This window comes from Phyllostomus discolor, chromosome 7 (genome assembly GCF_004126475.2).
Source record: "Phyllostomus discolor isolate MPI-MPIP mPhyDis1 chromosome 7, mPhyDis1.pri.v3, whole genome shotgun sequence".
NCBI lineage: Eukaryota > Metazoa > Chordata > Mammalia > Chiroptera > Phyllostomidae > Phyllostomus > Phyllostomus discolor.
Genome location: NC_040909.2, coordinates 38,498,882 through 38,514,850, shown reverse-complemented (window position 1 = coordinate 38,514,850; position 15,969 = coordinate 38,498,882). Strand labels below are relative to the sequence as shown.

Sequence of the window (15,969 nt, the reverse complement as noted above, 5' to 3'; positions counted from 1 at the left end):
ATCCATCAGTTGCCTCCTGTATGTGCCCCAACTGATGATCAAGCTCACAGCCTAGGTATGTGCCCTGCCCGGGGATTGAACCCACAATGTTTTCATGTATGGGATGACACTCCGACTAACTGAGCCACCTGGCCAGGATAATTTTAAACATATTTTAAATTAAACTAAATTCACTGCAGTTTTCATATCTTGGAGACCCAAATTGTTCCAGAGACCTGAGTCGGAGGCCCTTGTACTGCCCAAAGTCCCACGGCATTCTTGAGATGCATTGGCTTGGAGGCAGAAAGGTTCCTGCCATCTTCTCTGTTCTCAGGTAGGCACTTTGGCAAAGCCAAGTTCCTACCTCAGTGCCAAACAATGACTTTGATGCTGGACGATGCTGAGGGCCGCCCCAGTCATTCCAGTGCGGAGCTCTCCACCCACCTTGGTGCTTTGTTGGGAGGCCAGAAGACTGATGTGGAGGCAGGGGAATACCCCCCAGCCTCTCTCACACTTTGCCTGCCAGCAAGGGAGAAGGCAGCAGGACTCACGTCAGGGTGTCAGACTCACAGAAGCTCAGCATTTAAAGAGCTTTGAAGGTAAGGGAGGGTAGGAAAGTTCTCCCTGATATGTTTCCTTGGTCTGTGCCTGCGTGCCTCCAGGGATGGGGCCCTTACTCCCTCAGGAACAGCCTGAGGAACAGCCTTCCTAACCAGCACAGCTCTGCGGGGAAGAAAGCATCTCTCGGCTGAGACCTGGTGCCCTGTGATTGTCCCCGGGTGTCCTGTGGGCCCTTGCTCTGTCTTCTGGCCCCTAGACCCTGTGAGTTTGCTGCAAAGTTGCCCCCTGAGGCCTCCTGCAGCTCCTCTGGAGACTTCCTGGCCTCCCACTTGCCCTGGGCTTGATCAGCCCAGCTCTGTCACAGGGCCCAGCCCCTAGGGACGGGATGGACAGTCAGCACGTCTTCAGAAAGCACCTGCTGGGCTGAAACCCAGAGAAAGGTTGCTTTCTGGGCCTACCCTGACTGAGGCCCAAGGAAGCCCAAGCGTCTCACACAGAGGGCAGTGGGCCTCCAGTGACCCAAACACTGGGTGCCCCCACACCAGTGCTGCACGGCTCCTGCTTGGACAGGGCGCTCTAAGCTGAAGTCAGAACTCTGGCACTGGAGTCTTCAGCTTGGACACTTCCCTCTATTAGTCTATTGTTTCTCTTTTAAAAAATGATTTACTTTTAAAAGTGAAAAAAAGATCTGGAAGATCCAGAGGTAGCTACTTTTACTAGTTTCTTGGGCATTCCCAGAGAGATATTCTAAGCATTCTCAGCATATATGTGCTGTCCTTGACTCGGGAGAGCATCCCCTTGCCTCCCTGTATGTGCTGCTGTAGGAGGCAGTCTCCGTCCCCTGATCCCACATGCCCATGGCAGCCCCTTGCTGCTCCCTCCCAGGGGTGCTGAATGGACCCTGGCTCTGCAAAGAATGCTTCTGAGTGGGGCATGGGTCTAGGTTTTAATAGCTTAGCATTTATTTAAATGCATATTACGGAAAATAAACAAGTACATCCAACCCATAATTTCCTATCTGCCGAGAATACGGTTAAAATTTAAAAGTGAGTTGTGTTCAAGGTAAATAATAGGCAGTTTGTAGGTAGGGGGAAATTGCACAGGGGTACAAGGACAACTCAGAAGCTTGGAAATGCAGCTACCGCCTGTAAGAGGTGGATCAAGAAGAGCATATGGGTGCTCAGTGCTCAGAAAGAGCCCATCAGTGATTGGTGGAGGAAGGGAGGGGCTCTGGGGCTGTCATTTTTCATCTTGCCTGAACATCACAATCACGTAGAGCGTTAAAAGTCCTGATGTCTAGGTTACTTTATAGATCAACCTGAGGGGGTGGGAACAGCATCATAAATCCCAGCAGGAACTGTTAAGCGGTTCCCACAGCTCCCCTGAGCGTCTCAGGAGGAGGCGAAGGTTGGGCACGCCCTGCAGGCAGGCAGAGGATCGCATGCTCCCACCATGGTGAGATTTGCTGGGGGGCTGGGGGGTTGGGGGGCTGTCAGCTACATGGGGTAAGAGGTTGGCTAACTTACATAAGCTGTGTCCCAGGCTCATATTACCTGTTAGCAAGAGGAGGCTATTAAAAGCAGGCAGCCGGGAGGCATGTGGGAGGACACTAGGTCTGGCTCAGGGGCTCAGGACGCAGGCGGAAGACGATGCCCCAAATGCTGATCCTCCAAGTGCCGCCCAGGCCAAATAAAAATAGGAGCCCAAGGAAGAGGAGGCAATGGCCAGACACCCCCAAGGTGTGGAGGAGGCTCTAATTAAAGTGCTTAATGCACTTGGTGATATTCCTATTTTTGTCCTCGCTGAAGTTTTACCCATCCTCATGCAATTAGTGTTCTGCTCCAGAACTTGAAAGTCTTTCATAATTTTTTTAAACCTTTGTATCTCATCTTTTTTAAAAAAAGATTTTATTTATTTTATTTTTAGAGAGGGAAGGGAGGGAGAAAGAGAGAGAGAGAGGAACATCAGTGTGCGGTTGCTGGGGGCTGTGGCCTGCAACCCAGGCATGTGCCCTGGCTGGGAATCGAACGTGCGATGCTTTAGTCCACAGCCTGTGCTTAATCCACTGAGCTACACCAGCCAGGTGAAAGTCTTTCATAATTTATCAAGTTGTTTATTCAGCAAATAATTCCTGGGCCAGGTACTATGTAAGACACTGGGTGATAATAACAAAAACAATAATAGCTCACATTTATTGAGTGCTGACTTTGTACCAGATACTGTTCTTTATGCTTTGCACATATTAACCCACTCAATCCTCACCCAATCCTTTGAGGAGGGTCCTTAGTACCCCCACCTGACAAGTGAGAAAACTGATGCACAGAGAGGTTAAATAACTTGCCCAAGTTCTCACAGCCAGGGTGAGACTGGTACCTGACTAAGACAGCAGTCCTTCCTTTGAAAAGCTCACTGTCTAGCAGAGTGAAAGCCCTGGGAACCACATATGCACCTAGGGACTTCCTCAGTCCCCAGATGAAGTGCCCCCTGTGTCGGGGAGGGCGAGGGGAGGGGGGATAGTGTGCCTGGATCCCGAATTCAAGGCTCACAGTTACAAGAAATAACAGGGCAAGAGAACTGAGCCCTGGGCATTGTCTCTGTTTGTTCTGCCATGAGGCAGGGAGGGGGCTGAAGTCATCAGGTACTTGTCCCCCTGCCCTGTTTCTCACATCGGCTTGTTCAAGGGGAACAACTGGTTTTCCAGGTGACCTGGGTCCAGCCTGGGGCCTGCCCCTGTCCTCACTCTTCACGGGGAAAAGTAAATGTGAGAGAGCCTTTCGATCAGGAGGCCTGAGGCCTTCCACTCTGGCTCCACAAGTCACTTACCCTCTCGGAGCCTCCGCTCCCCAATGTGCAGAGTGGCGACTAACCCCCACTTGAAGGGTCATCCTTTTCTTCAGGATATTGCTGGGTGTCTGTGGTGGATGGAGCACAAAAATGGCCACAGTCTCTATCTGTTATGGGCTGGATTGTGTTCCTCCAAAATTCACCTGTTGAAATCCTAATCCCTGAGAGGTTAGAATGTGACCGTATTTAGAGATATGGCCTTTTAAAGAGGTAATTAAATTAAAATGAAGCCATGACAGAGGGCCTAACCAAATATGGTGTCTCTATGAGAAGAGAAAATTTGGACACAGATAGACACGGAAGGAAAACCATCTGAAAACACAAGGAGAAGACAGCCACCTGCAAGCCAAGGAGAGAGGCCTCAGAAGAAACCCACCCTGCCAATACCCTGAACTTGGACTTCCAGCCTCCAGAACTGTGAGGAAATAAACCTTTGTTGTTTGAGTCACCCAGTTGGTGGTAATTTGTTATGTGAGTCTGCACACAGATACCTACCCCTTTGTCGTTCCTCCCAGAAAGAGGGGATCTACTTCTCCTTGGATCTAGGTTGGTCTCTGATTTGCTGTGGCCAATAGAAGGCAGCAGAAGTGACAGTGTGATATCCGAGCCTAGACCTCAAGAGATTATGCATGCTTCTGCTTGCTCCCTTTTTGTGAACAAACCTGGGCTGGCCTGCTGTGAAATGGGAGACACAGAGGAGAGCTCATTGAATTTATTCCAGTCAAAACCATTCTAAACCAGTCAACTCCCAAACAGGTGAGAAAGCCCTGCTAAGATCAGCAGAGCTGCATACCTGGTCTGCAGTTGATCTCAGATGTATGAGAGGGACAAACCAGACCAGAAGAACTGTCCAGCCAATCTGTGAATGTATAAGTAAAAATAAACACTTAATGTCACTGAGTGTGGAGGTGTTATTTTAAGCCGTCAAATCTAGGGGCATTTGTTACACAGTGATAGCTTACTGGTGTGGCTTCCATAACAAGGGATCTCTCTCTGCAAACAAGCCTCCTAACACTCAGTTCAGGTGGGCCAGTGTCTGGCCAGAGGAAGCCTCTCTTTTCCCAGAAGATGCCCTGTGCACCAGTGATTTTGAGGGGCTTACCAGGAGAAGACAGAGGGCCTTGAGAAGAGGAAGGAAACTGTTTAGATGACAGGCATGGGAGTGTGGGAGGCTGCTCAAAGGCAGAATTGAGCTGGGTTTTAAATCTCACATGAAAGCCCTGTATTAAAAATGACAAATTCTATAGCATGGGGTTAAGGAATTACCTGAACAACATAGGCTGAGGCAGGGGAGGGTAGTTCCCCAAGGAAATGGAGATGTTACCAGTAGAAAGGGGGTTGTATGCCAGCCAAGAGCAGGAGATGTCCACTCAATAGTGATGATGATGACAATGATGTAAAAAGGTGAAAAAGATGATAAGGAGGAGATATGGATACCCACAACATCAGTGGGAGGAGCCCTAAAGGTGTAGGCTAAGTCTTGGCCTCTCCCAGACTCTTCTCCATTTTGTTTGCTACTTTTGGGGTCTTCTGCTCCTCACAAGTGTGCTGTGGTGAGCCATGCTGGGTCATCTGAGCTATTGGGCAGGAGGATACTGGGCAGAAGCCCAGCCTTAAAGAGAGGCTGGGACAGCTTGAAGTATCTACCCCTCTTCACACCAGCCTACTAACACTGGGGACTTGACAGCCTGGCAGAGGCTCAGCTTGAGGCTTTTTTTTTCACAGACCATACACCTTGTCTGAGAAACAGTCTGAGGCAGACTTGGCCAGCTGTCCACTGGAGACCTGTGCTTCTCTTGCATGGCACAGAGCTGGTGTGGGATGTAGCTGCCCAGTCAGGGACAACAAATCCCAGCCTTCCTTACATCTGGGAGAGGCTGTGTGACTGGTTCCTGCCAATGAAGTTATGAGAAAGTGATGTTCTGGGTCAGGTGGCTGAAAATAAATGAACTTTCCCCATTCTCTCATCTTCCATCTCCTGGCTGAACATCATGTCCTGGGTGACTTTGGAGGCCGTGTGCTGAAGATGGCAGTGGCTTTACTGCTCCACATAAAGAGAGGTCTCTTCCATCTCCTCCACCCACGAGCCCACCAACCAAAAACACATGCACTAGTCATTACATGTTCAGTTATGGCACCAAAATCTTGGGGTTGGTTTGTTACAGCAACTAGCATTAGTTCATTTAATGTGTCCGTGGCTTCATAAAAATAATGACAACAGCTGACCTTTATTGATTGCCTACTGTATATCAGAAACCATGTGACTTGTGTTAGGTACACAGTCTCGACCCTCACAACAACTCTGCAGGGTATGGACTATTAAGATCCCCATTCTGGGACTTCTAGCCAAGATAGAGGCATAGATAGATACACTGTGCCTCCTCGCACAACCAAGATAGGGACAACAACAATTTAGAAACAGAATAACAACCAGAACTGACAGAAAATTGAACTGTATGGAAGTCGGACAACCAAGAAGTTAAAATAGACCTGTTCATCCAGACTGGTAGGAGGGGTGGAGTTGGGCAGCTGGGTGTGGGTGGCGGGTGGAGAACAGAGAACGTTGGGACTGGCGTGTAAGGCATCCGGGGTGCACAAGACCACAGCAGGTGGGCCCTGAACGTGCAAGCGGCAGCTGGCAGACCCCGGCTGAGGGGTGGCAAATGGCAGACCCAGCAAGGCAGGAATTGTGAGGCGAGGCACTGCATGCAACCCAGGATCCCAGCGCTGGGAAATAGAGCCTTGGGGAGCTGATTGAAAACACCTGTGGGGGTTGAGGTGCAGGGAGAGACTCCCAGCCTCACAGGAGAGGTCCTTGGAGGGTCTCACGGTGTGCACAAGCCCACTCAAGTGGGAGTTGGCACCAGAGGGACCCAGTTTGCTTGGGGGAAGCAGTGGAAGGGACTGAGGACTAACAGAGAGCGGAGCAAGCGCCATTGTTCCCTCTCGGACCCCACCCCCACATACAGTGTCACAACCCAGCGACTGGGATGTCCCGCACTGGTGAATACCTAAGCCTCCACCCCTCAAACGTAACAGGCATGACCAGACCAAAGGGGAAAAAAAAAGAAAGATGGCTCAAACAGAAGAACAAACAAAATCTCCAGAACCAATGCTTTTAAGCGACCGAGAGATAGCCAACCTATCAGATGCACAGTTCAAAACACTGGTGATCAGGATGCTTACAGAATTGGTTGATTTTGGTCATAAATAAGATGAACAAATGCAGGCTACAATAAGAGAAATGAAGGAAAATGAACAGGGAACCAATAGTGATGGGAAGGAAACTGGGGCTCAAAATTGAGTGGACCAGAAGGAAGAAAGAAACAACCAAACAGAAAAAATGGAGAAATAAGAATTCAAAAAAATGAGGAGAAGCTTAGGAACCTCCAGGACATCTTTAAATGTTCCAACATCCGAATTATAGGGGTGCCAGAAGGAGAAGAGGAAGATCAACAAGTGGAAAAGTTATTTGAACAAATAATAAAGGAGAACTTCCCCATTCTGGCAAAGGAAATAGACTTTTAGGAAGTCCAGGAAGCTCAGAGAGTCCCAAAGAAGTAGGACCCAAGAAGGTACACACCAAGGCACATCATAATTACATTAGCCAAGGTAAACATGAAGGAGAGATAAAGAGACAGTAACCTACAAAGAAGTTCCCATGAGACTGTCAGCTGATTTCTCAAAAGAGACCTTATAGGCAAGAAGGGGCTGGAAAGAAGTATTCCAAGTCATGAAAGGCAAGGACCTACATCCTAGATTGCTCTATCCAGCAAAGCTTTCATTTAGAATGGAAGGGCAAATAAAGTGCTTCTCAGATAAGGTCAAGTTAAAAGAGTTCATCATCACCAAGCCCTTATTTTATGAAATGTTAAAGGGACTTATCTAAGAAAAAGAAGATAAAAAACGTGTATAGTAAAATGACAGCAAACTCACAATTATTAACAACCACACCTAAAACAAAACAAAAAGAAACTAAGTAAACAACTAGAACAGGAACAGACCCACAGAAATGGAGATCACATGGAGGGTTAGCAACAGTAGAGTGGGAGGAGGAGAGAGGGGGAAAAGGTACAGAGAATAAATAGCATAGATGGTAGGTAGAAAATAGACAGGGGGAGGGCAAGTATAATATGGGAAATGTAGAAGCTAAAGAACTTATTACACATGGACATGAACTGAAGGGGGGAATGTGGGTGGGAGGGGGTATGCAGGGTGGAGGGGAATGAAGGGGTATAATGGGACAACTGTAATAGCATAATCAATAAAATATATGAAAAAAATCCCCATTCTGTATGCAAGCTCAGAGAGATACATCAACTTGCCCAAGATCACACATTCCTTCACTGAGTCCTTCAACAAACATTTACTGAGGGCCTGTTTTGTACCAGCACAGTTTGAGGCTGGGGATACAGCAGCAAATGAGACCAAGTTCCTCCTCAGGCAGGTGGCATCCTAGTTCAAGGGAGGCAATCAATAAACACGTGTGCATATGCATAGGTAATGAGGAAACTTGACATAAGGCATAGGCACAGAAGGTAGGAAGCATGGGGTGCTTGCAAACAGCCAGGTGAATGGGGCTTGCAAAGTGCACAAAGGAGGCCAGTGCTTGCCTGGTCCTGAGAGTGACCGCTCCCTTAAATTTTGCACCCCAGGCTCCTCACTTGCCTCACCTGGTCCCAGCTCTGCCCTGCCTGAGATGGGCTACTTTGACAGGGTGGTCAGAATGAGGTAACATATGTTCAGAGGCTTGAGGAGGTGAGGGAGAGAGGCATTTAGGAATCTGGGAGAAGAGTGCTCCACACACAGGACCAGCAGTTGCTGGAGATGGAGCATCCACCATGAGAGTGGGAGTGGGAGGCCATTGTGCGTGCATACCAGACCCCCGCCCCCCGGGAGGGTGCCAAGGGATGAGTCTGGGGGCGGGTAAAGAGGGCCAGTTTATACCAGGTCCTGTGGACTATTGTGAGGACTGTGGTGGGAGCCAGAGGAGGGACATGGGGAGCAGAGGCTGGGGTAGGTGGGTGAGAGCAGAGGCAGGGATGACAAGGAGGAGCTACAGCAGTCATCCAGGTGAGAGATGGTTGGGCGGCAGCGAGGTGAGGAGAAGCAGGCATATTTTAGGTCCATTTCAAAGCAAAAGCCAATAGGACTCACTGATGGATTTAGAAGTGAGGTGTGAGAGAAAGAGAAGGGTCAAATATGACCTCAAGATTTTTGTCTGGAGCACCTGGCTGAACAGAGCTGCTGTTTACTCCAATGAAATGGGTATGGAAAAGGCAAGTTTGGCGACGGGGTTCCTTCCCAAGATGAAAGAACCCATGAGCCCTGTTGCAGGCACAAGGCCAGTCCCATGCCATGCCATCTGAGGTGCACACTGTCATTGACTGCGCTGAATAAATCCTACCTGCCAGAGAAAGGGGTATTGATTCAATAGTGCAGGGACTTGGGAAAGGGAACTGACTCTCCCACCCCAGGCCGCTGGGGTGATCACCCTCCTCTGCTAGCCAGCAGTTGGGAACATCTGAAGCCATCAGACAAGAACCAGCCAAACCATCTTGGCTTTGAAAACCTAGGCTGTCTGCAAGGTTCTTACATGTCCATATGGCGCCCCCTGGTGGCTGGCTTGGCTTTTCCACAGCCCTCTGCTCACCCCATGTACACAGCCCACCAGAGGACAGTGTGTGCTGTGAAAAGGAGGCCTCTGGCCTACACCAGCTCCCCTCCCCAGAGGCAACGACTGTTAAGAGTTTGTGTTTCCTTTCAGGCACTCAACAGGCATTCTTTCAAGTGATACTTACTGAGGATTTACTGTATGCCAAGCACACTTGGCGTTTTTTGCCCTCTGCATCACTTCTCAACACAAGAGCCAGAGGTTAGATCCTGTTTCTGCCCTACTCCGAACTCTCCCCTGACCCCCCGCGTCACTCAGAGTAAAGGCCCAAATCCCTATGATAGCCAGGACCTGCCGTCCCCCTTTGAGCTTTCAGACCTTCCTCTAGCTCCCTCTGTTCCAGCTACATTGGCCTCATTACCATTTTTTATTGTGGTAAAATAGGCCTTATATAATATTTATCATTTTAACCATTTGCAAGTGTACAATTCAGTGACATTAAGTAAATTCACAGTGTAGTGCAACCAGTACCACTATCTACACCCCAATTTTTTTCCTTATCCTCAGCAAAAACCCTGTGCCCATTAAACAACAACTTCCCTTCCTCCTCTTCCCACAACCCCTGGCAACCTCTATTTGATTTTCTCTGTGAACTAGCCTACTCTAGGTACCTCCTGTGAGTGTAATTGTACAGTATTTGTCCTTCTGTGTCTGTCTTATTTTGCTAAGCACAATGAGAAAATTCTAACCATGTTACAGAATATACTCGAATTTCATTCCTTTTAGGGCCAAATAATATTACATTGTATGGATAGACACACATTTTGTTTATCCATCTGTCCACTGGTGGACACTGGGTTATTCCCACCTTTTGGCTATCGTTCATAATGCTGCTATGCGCCTGGGTGTTAGCCTCATTACTTATTCTTCAACCTGCCAGGCACAGCCCTGCATTGAACACTTTGCACTGGCTGTTCCCTCTGCATGGAATGTTCTTCCCCAAGTGATTGCCATGGCTTATTCTTCTCTGCCTTCAGGTCCTTGTTCAAATGGTGCCTTCTCAGTGAAGCCCGCTCTCACCACCCTACTAAATACTGCAACCCCATTCCCTTCACTCATTTTCTTCTTTTTTCTATAGCACTTATCACTTTTAATATACTGTATAATGTACTTACTTGGTATGTTTATTTTTTTAGTGTCTGTAGCTCTCTGTTAGAATGCTGTCAGGTTTAGCTCAGGTACCCATGCAGGCAGGTGCTCAATACTAGTTTGCTGAATACTTTAAAATAGCAGGCCTGAGTCAATTTCTGAGTTATGTGTTTTAAACTGGAGTCACAAGACTAATGTGTTAGATACTCTACACATCAAGCTCTCTTAAATACCTTAAATACTTAAAATGCCACATACACAAATCTGGGTTGGAATTGGGGTTAACTTCTCAACAGGCTGAGCATACATATCTCCAGAGAGTTGGTTGGCTCAGCAGAATGAGATCTGAAGCTGCAGACAACCAGTGTGGTTTCTTCTCATGACCTGAGGACCATGTTGAGCCCTTTATTATTGCCTCTGGCCCATGGACCATCCTGTAGGTGTGTGCGGCACAGTTGAGGGGCTGAGTGGGGGCAGAAATCTAGTTCATGACTCTCTCATCCAGGACAGAGCTTGTGTCCTGGCATGGGGCTACATCTGTTGGAAGGAGAGGGACCTCCTTCCCATTTACCAAAGGCTCCTGTGGTCAGGCAGTGGGACTGCTTTGTCAAAGGAGGTGCCAGCCCATGGCCTGCAAATTGGGTGGCATTGCAGCTCACACACTCCCAAGCCAATCCCATATTTCCTACTTTTCAGGTCTGCTGAGGCTGCCACTCCCTGCCCCACTGGATTCAACCAATGTGGTTACTATTTGATTCTATTCTCAGTTCCCATCTGGCAGGGCGATGACTCTCAAAGATATTCCCATGATAGCAAATTGGATCCTCACACTTCCTATGGCAGTGTCTGACTCAGCTTGACACAACTGCCAAGGCATTTGAATGACACCTCCCTTCCCTTTTCTTTATTTAACAAACATTTACGTAGTTCTTGCTATGTGCCAGGCAGTGTTCCAGCACTTTGAAAATATTTTTAAAAATATTTTATTTTTTATTTTTAGAGAGAGGGAAAGGAAGGACAAAAAGAGGGAGAAACGCATCATTGTGTGGTTGCCTCTCTTGTGCCCCCTGCTGGGGACCTGGCCTGCAACCCAGGCTTGTGCCCTGACTGGGAATCAAACTGGTGACCCTTTGGTTCACAGATCAGTGCTCAATCCACTGAGTCACACCAGCCAGGGCCAAATATTAACCTATTTAATCCTCCAGCCTAGGAGGTGGGTACTATTTATTAAGAACCCATTTTACATATGAGGAAACTAAACCTCAGAGAATTGAAGTTGACTCACTGGGGTCACACTGCTACAGGACTGAGACTCAAACCCTGGTGACTGGCTCTGGAGTCTGTCTACCTCTTAACTGTTTTTCCTTTCCTTCTTTTCTCCTTCTTTCCTTTCTTACTTCTTTCCCTCTCATTCGTTTCTTTCTCTCTTTCCCTCTTTTCTTTCCTCTATTTTCTGCTTCCTTTCTGACCCTGAGCAGCTGCTGCCTGCTTCTCCTGGCCACCACCCAGCCTGGTATATCCTTTGCCAATTCTCTAGACCAAGCCCTTCCCTCCTGTGGTCCTGCCAGTCCTTCCATCATCACTCCCGATTCCCTGTGCCAGCACATGGGATATGCCAACCTCTACCTCTTCAACCTGCCTGCGCATGACCACAGCGGCAGTTGGCAGAGGCCTGGCAGCCTGGGGCCTAGGCCAGCCTGGAGGGAAGCCAGATCTTTGGGGTGTGACATGCTGTGTCGCACACCTTCCCCTGACGCACACTTACCCACATTATGATTTCCCTTTCCTGTTCAAGGATTTCAACACGATGCCAAGACATCTTGTGCTGCTTGGGGTGAACTTAGACAATAAGGGGCCAGAGAGAGAAAGAAGCAGAGTCAGAGAGAGGGACAGAGAGAACCCTAAGGCAAAGGTGAAGAAAACCAGCGATCTGAGATTCTGCCATTAGATGTGGCTCTCTACAGTGCTGGGAAAAAGGAGGAGTGCCTTAATATTATCACTCTAAGTATAAATGAATTTTTCTAAGTTTCTCAAAGGACACATGTCTTTCCCCATGGCCATGGCTGTGTATATGCTATTCCCCTGGCTTGTAAGGCCCTTCCTGATCATCTGAGGGCTCTGCTCATGTAGCCACCCCTGAAAAACCTTCCCTGAATTCCTACAGGGGATTTCATCAACCTTCCCTTTGATGCCAGAGCATCTACACACATCTGCACACTTCTCTCTCTTTCTCTTAAACTAATTGGCTTATGAGCTGCTGTGTCCCCTGACAGCTATAGCCTCCTTGGAGACTTGCCTGGTTCTGATTCTCCTCACATCCTCTACCTCTATGCCTGGTACATGGCTAGTCCCTGGAAAATGCTTTAAAAAATTGCAGGAAGGTTCAAAGATCAGGCCTTCACAGAGGAAGAAAAAGTGTGGGAGGTGTGAAAGTCTCAAGACAACGTGACTCTGGGTTCAGCACTTACCAGCTGCGTGACCTTGGGTAAGTCACTTAACTTCTCTGTGCCTCATGTTCCTCACTTATAAAATGGGAACAATATTAGTTTGTAGCACAAAGGGTTATATGAGAATTCAATGAGTTAAGACATGTAAAGCACAAAGAACAGTGACTGGCATATGTGAATCACTCAGTAAATATTAGTCATTAATATTATTATTATTATTAAAATGAAACTAGTAAAAGTTGCTCAAAGGGTTTAAATAACAAAAGTGATTTTTTAAAAAGATTTGGTTTATTTACTTCTTACAGAGAGGGAAAGGAAGGGAAAAAGAGAGGGAGAGAAACATCACTGTGTGTTTGCCTCTCAAGCGCCCACTACTGGGGAACTGGCCCACAACCCAGGCATTTTCCCTGACTGGGAATTGAACCAGTGACCCTTTAGTTTGCAAGCCAACACTCAGTCCACTGAGCCACACCAGCCAGGGCACAAAGGTGCTTTTGATAAACTGTAAAGTATATAGGAAGGCCTTTGCCACAATCATTCTTAAAAATATTAATAGAATAGCAGTGGCTGATCCATCATGATTTCCAGAATTAATTCCCAAGCTAAAGGCCACATTGCTGCTTTTTTGAACAAGTGAAATGGTGAATGTGATACTGGTTTTTCTAAATGCTAGAATGACAGGCAAAATCACGATGTTTTAATAAAAGGTTCACCTCCTGTCCTGGCTGGTGTGGCTCAGTGGCTTGAGTGCCAGCCTGTGAACCAAAAGGGTCAATGGCTAACGGTCACTAGTTCAAATCCCAGTCAGGGCACATGGCTGGGATGCAAGCAGGTCTCCAGTAGGGGGCGCTTGAGAGGTAGCCACATAATGATGTTTCTCTCCTCTTTCTCCATCCCTTCCCCTCTCTCTAAGAAGTAAATAAATCAAATCTTAACAACAACAACAACAAAAAAGGTGCATCGCCTGGCTATATGCATAGCCAGTTCTGGGACTTACCCAGCTCCACACATTCAAGAAAGTGTTTTCACTCCCCAGGTCGTGACTACTGGGAGCCAAGGCAGAAGCTGGTGAAAGAGAAGCAGAACGGGGTCTGTTATTTTGCTTTTGGCAGGTTGGCAAGTCTCTTGGTTGTGCCAGTACACAAAGGGGAGTCACTGACCACTTCTACCAAACCTGTAAAGTTAAAAACATTTTTTTGGCTATCAGATTGAAAAAGTAAAAGAGCTTGAAAGTCTTTGGAACCCATTTTATCTGTACAGGTGGGAAAACTGAGGCCAAGAGAGGGGAAGAAACCTGTTGAAAGTCACACAGTAAGGCATGGTCAGGGCTAGAACCCAGCTCTCTAGCCCCCTAGCTCACTACCCTTCCACCGGCATTTGCCTTCCACAATCTCAATGCTCCCCATGCTGGGAGTTCCATGTCTTTAAATGGAAAGTGATAGAGGCCCAGCAGAATTAGTGCTCCTGTTCAAAGGTGGAGCCACACTCCAGCTCCCCATCCCCAATCTCCCTCAGTCCCTGATAACCACCAATCTGTTTTCTGTATCTATGAGCTCAGGGTTTTGTATCTTTTTAAGATGCCACATATAAATGAGATTGTATGGTATTTGTCTTTCTCTGTCTGACTTATTTCACTTAGCATAAATGCATTCAAAGTCCATCCATGTTGTCCCAAATGTTAAGCTTTCATTCTTTTTATGACTGAATATTCCATTGATTCTCTCTCTCTCTCTATACATATATATATATATATATATATATATATATAATCTTCTTTATCTATTTATCAATTGATAGACACTTAGGTTGTTTCTATGTCTTGGCTGTTGTTAACAATACTGCAATGAATGTGTTGGGGGGCATATATCTTTTTGAGTTAGTGTTTTCATCAGCTAAATGTTCAAAAGTGGAATTGCTGGGTAATATGGTAGTTTTGTTTTTAATTTTTTGAGGCACCTCCACACTGCTTTTTCAATAGTGGCTGCATTAATTTACATTCCCACCAAACAGTGCGCAGTGTCCCTTTTCCCCACATCCTTGCCAACATTTGTTATCTCTTGTGTTTTTTATAATAGCCAATCTAATAGGTGTGAAGTGATATTTCATTGTGGTTTTTGTTGTTGTTGTTTTGTTTGTTTGTTGTCCATGTGGGAATTACACTCCATGCCTTGGGTTTTCCCTTCAGTTTTGAGAAATAATTGACATACATCGCTGTATAAGTTTAAGGTGTACAGTATGAGCCCTCACAAGGGGGTTCAGTTGGTTGGAGCATCATCTCATACACCAGAAGATTGCAACAGATGCTTCTCTCTCACATCAATGTCTCTCTGTCAAGTCAATAAACATGTCCTCAGCCCTGGCTGGTGTGGCTCAGTGGATTTTGTGCCAACCTGCAATCCAAAATGTCACAGGTTTGATTCCCAGTCTAGGTAGGGCTCACGTGGGTGTTGCAGGTCTCCAGTAGGGGGGTGCATGAAAAGCAACCACACCCTACCTCTCCCTCCCTTCCCCTCTCTAGAGAGAGAGACAGACAGAGGGATAGAGAGAGGAAACCTTTAAAAAAAATGTCCTCGCGTAAGGATTAAAAAAATAAAATGTACAGCACAATGTTCATATATTTGACTTACAATTTTTGTGAAGTGATTGCCACAAGAGATTCAGCTAATACCCATCTTCTTATATAGATATAATAAAAAGAATAAAGCAAAAAGTTTTTCTCTTTGTAATGAGAACTTTTAGGATTTACTCTTATTATACAGCAGTGCTAGCTATAGTCATCATGTTACATATTATAAAATATGTACAACCAAAAGTTTCTAGCTTTTGACCACCTTTCTCCAATTCCCCCTCCCCTACCCCTTCGCTGTGATTTGCATTTGAAAATGCCACAGATTTGACCATACTGTAGACCCTCCAGATGGATACTCTCTCTAATTCTAAGTTCCTATTCTTCTGTGGTTCTACTATGGATCTTTCCACATTTTCCAAGTCTCCTGAATATTCCTTTTCTCTGCAGCTCTCAGGAACTTGAACTCACTCGAACTAATTTAGAACTGTAGTTGGGGGTGGGATAGGAGGTATTAAAGACGACCGGTGCCTCATTCATTGCACACCTTGGTTAAGAGCTAAAGAATTATTACTGAATGCACAGGATTCCGTTTCTCCACCTGCACAACTGGTGGAGAGAAACCGGCTGGCTTTAACGCCTTGTACTTAAGTACCTGAGACCTACAAACATCACTAAATTTCGGAGCCCACCCCGCTAGTTCCTACAACGCTTGTGCGCCCAGCACTGCCCGAATCCGTCCCTCCCACTTCGCACCCTCGAGGACTCGGCGCTCCACGGGCGTCTGTCAGCCTGCCTTCCGGTTTTGG

The 15,969-nt window shown here is 46.9% G+C and overlaps 1 long non-coding RNA gene across 1 annotated transcript; it reads right to left on the bottom strand.

Moving 5' to 3' along the window:
• Window positions 1–4,099: 4,099 nt before the first annotated feature.
• Window positions 4,100–15,931, bottom strand: LOC118501623. Its single transcript, XR_004904259.1, has 4 exons — window positions 15,853–15,931; window positions 13,592–13,768; window positions 5,119–5,276; window positions 4,100–4,243 (listed from the first exon to the last, which is right to left on the bottom strand). It is a non-coding gene; the product is annotated as an uncharacterized LOC118501623 (long non-coding RNA).
• Window positions 15,932–15,969: the final 38 nt, after the last annotated feature.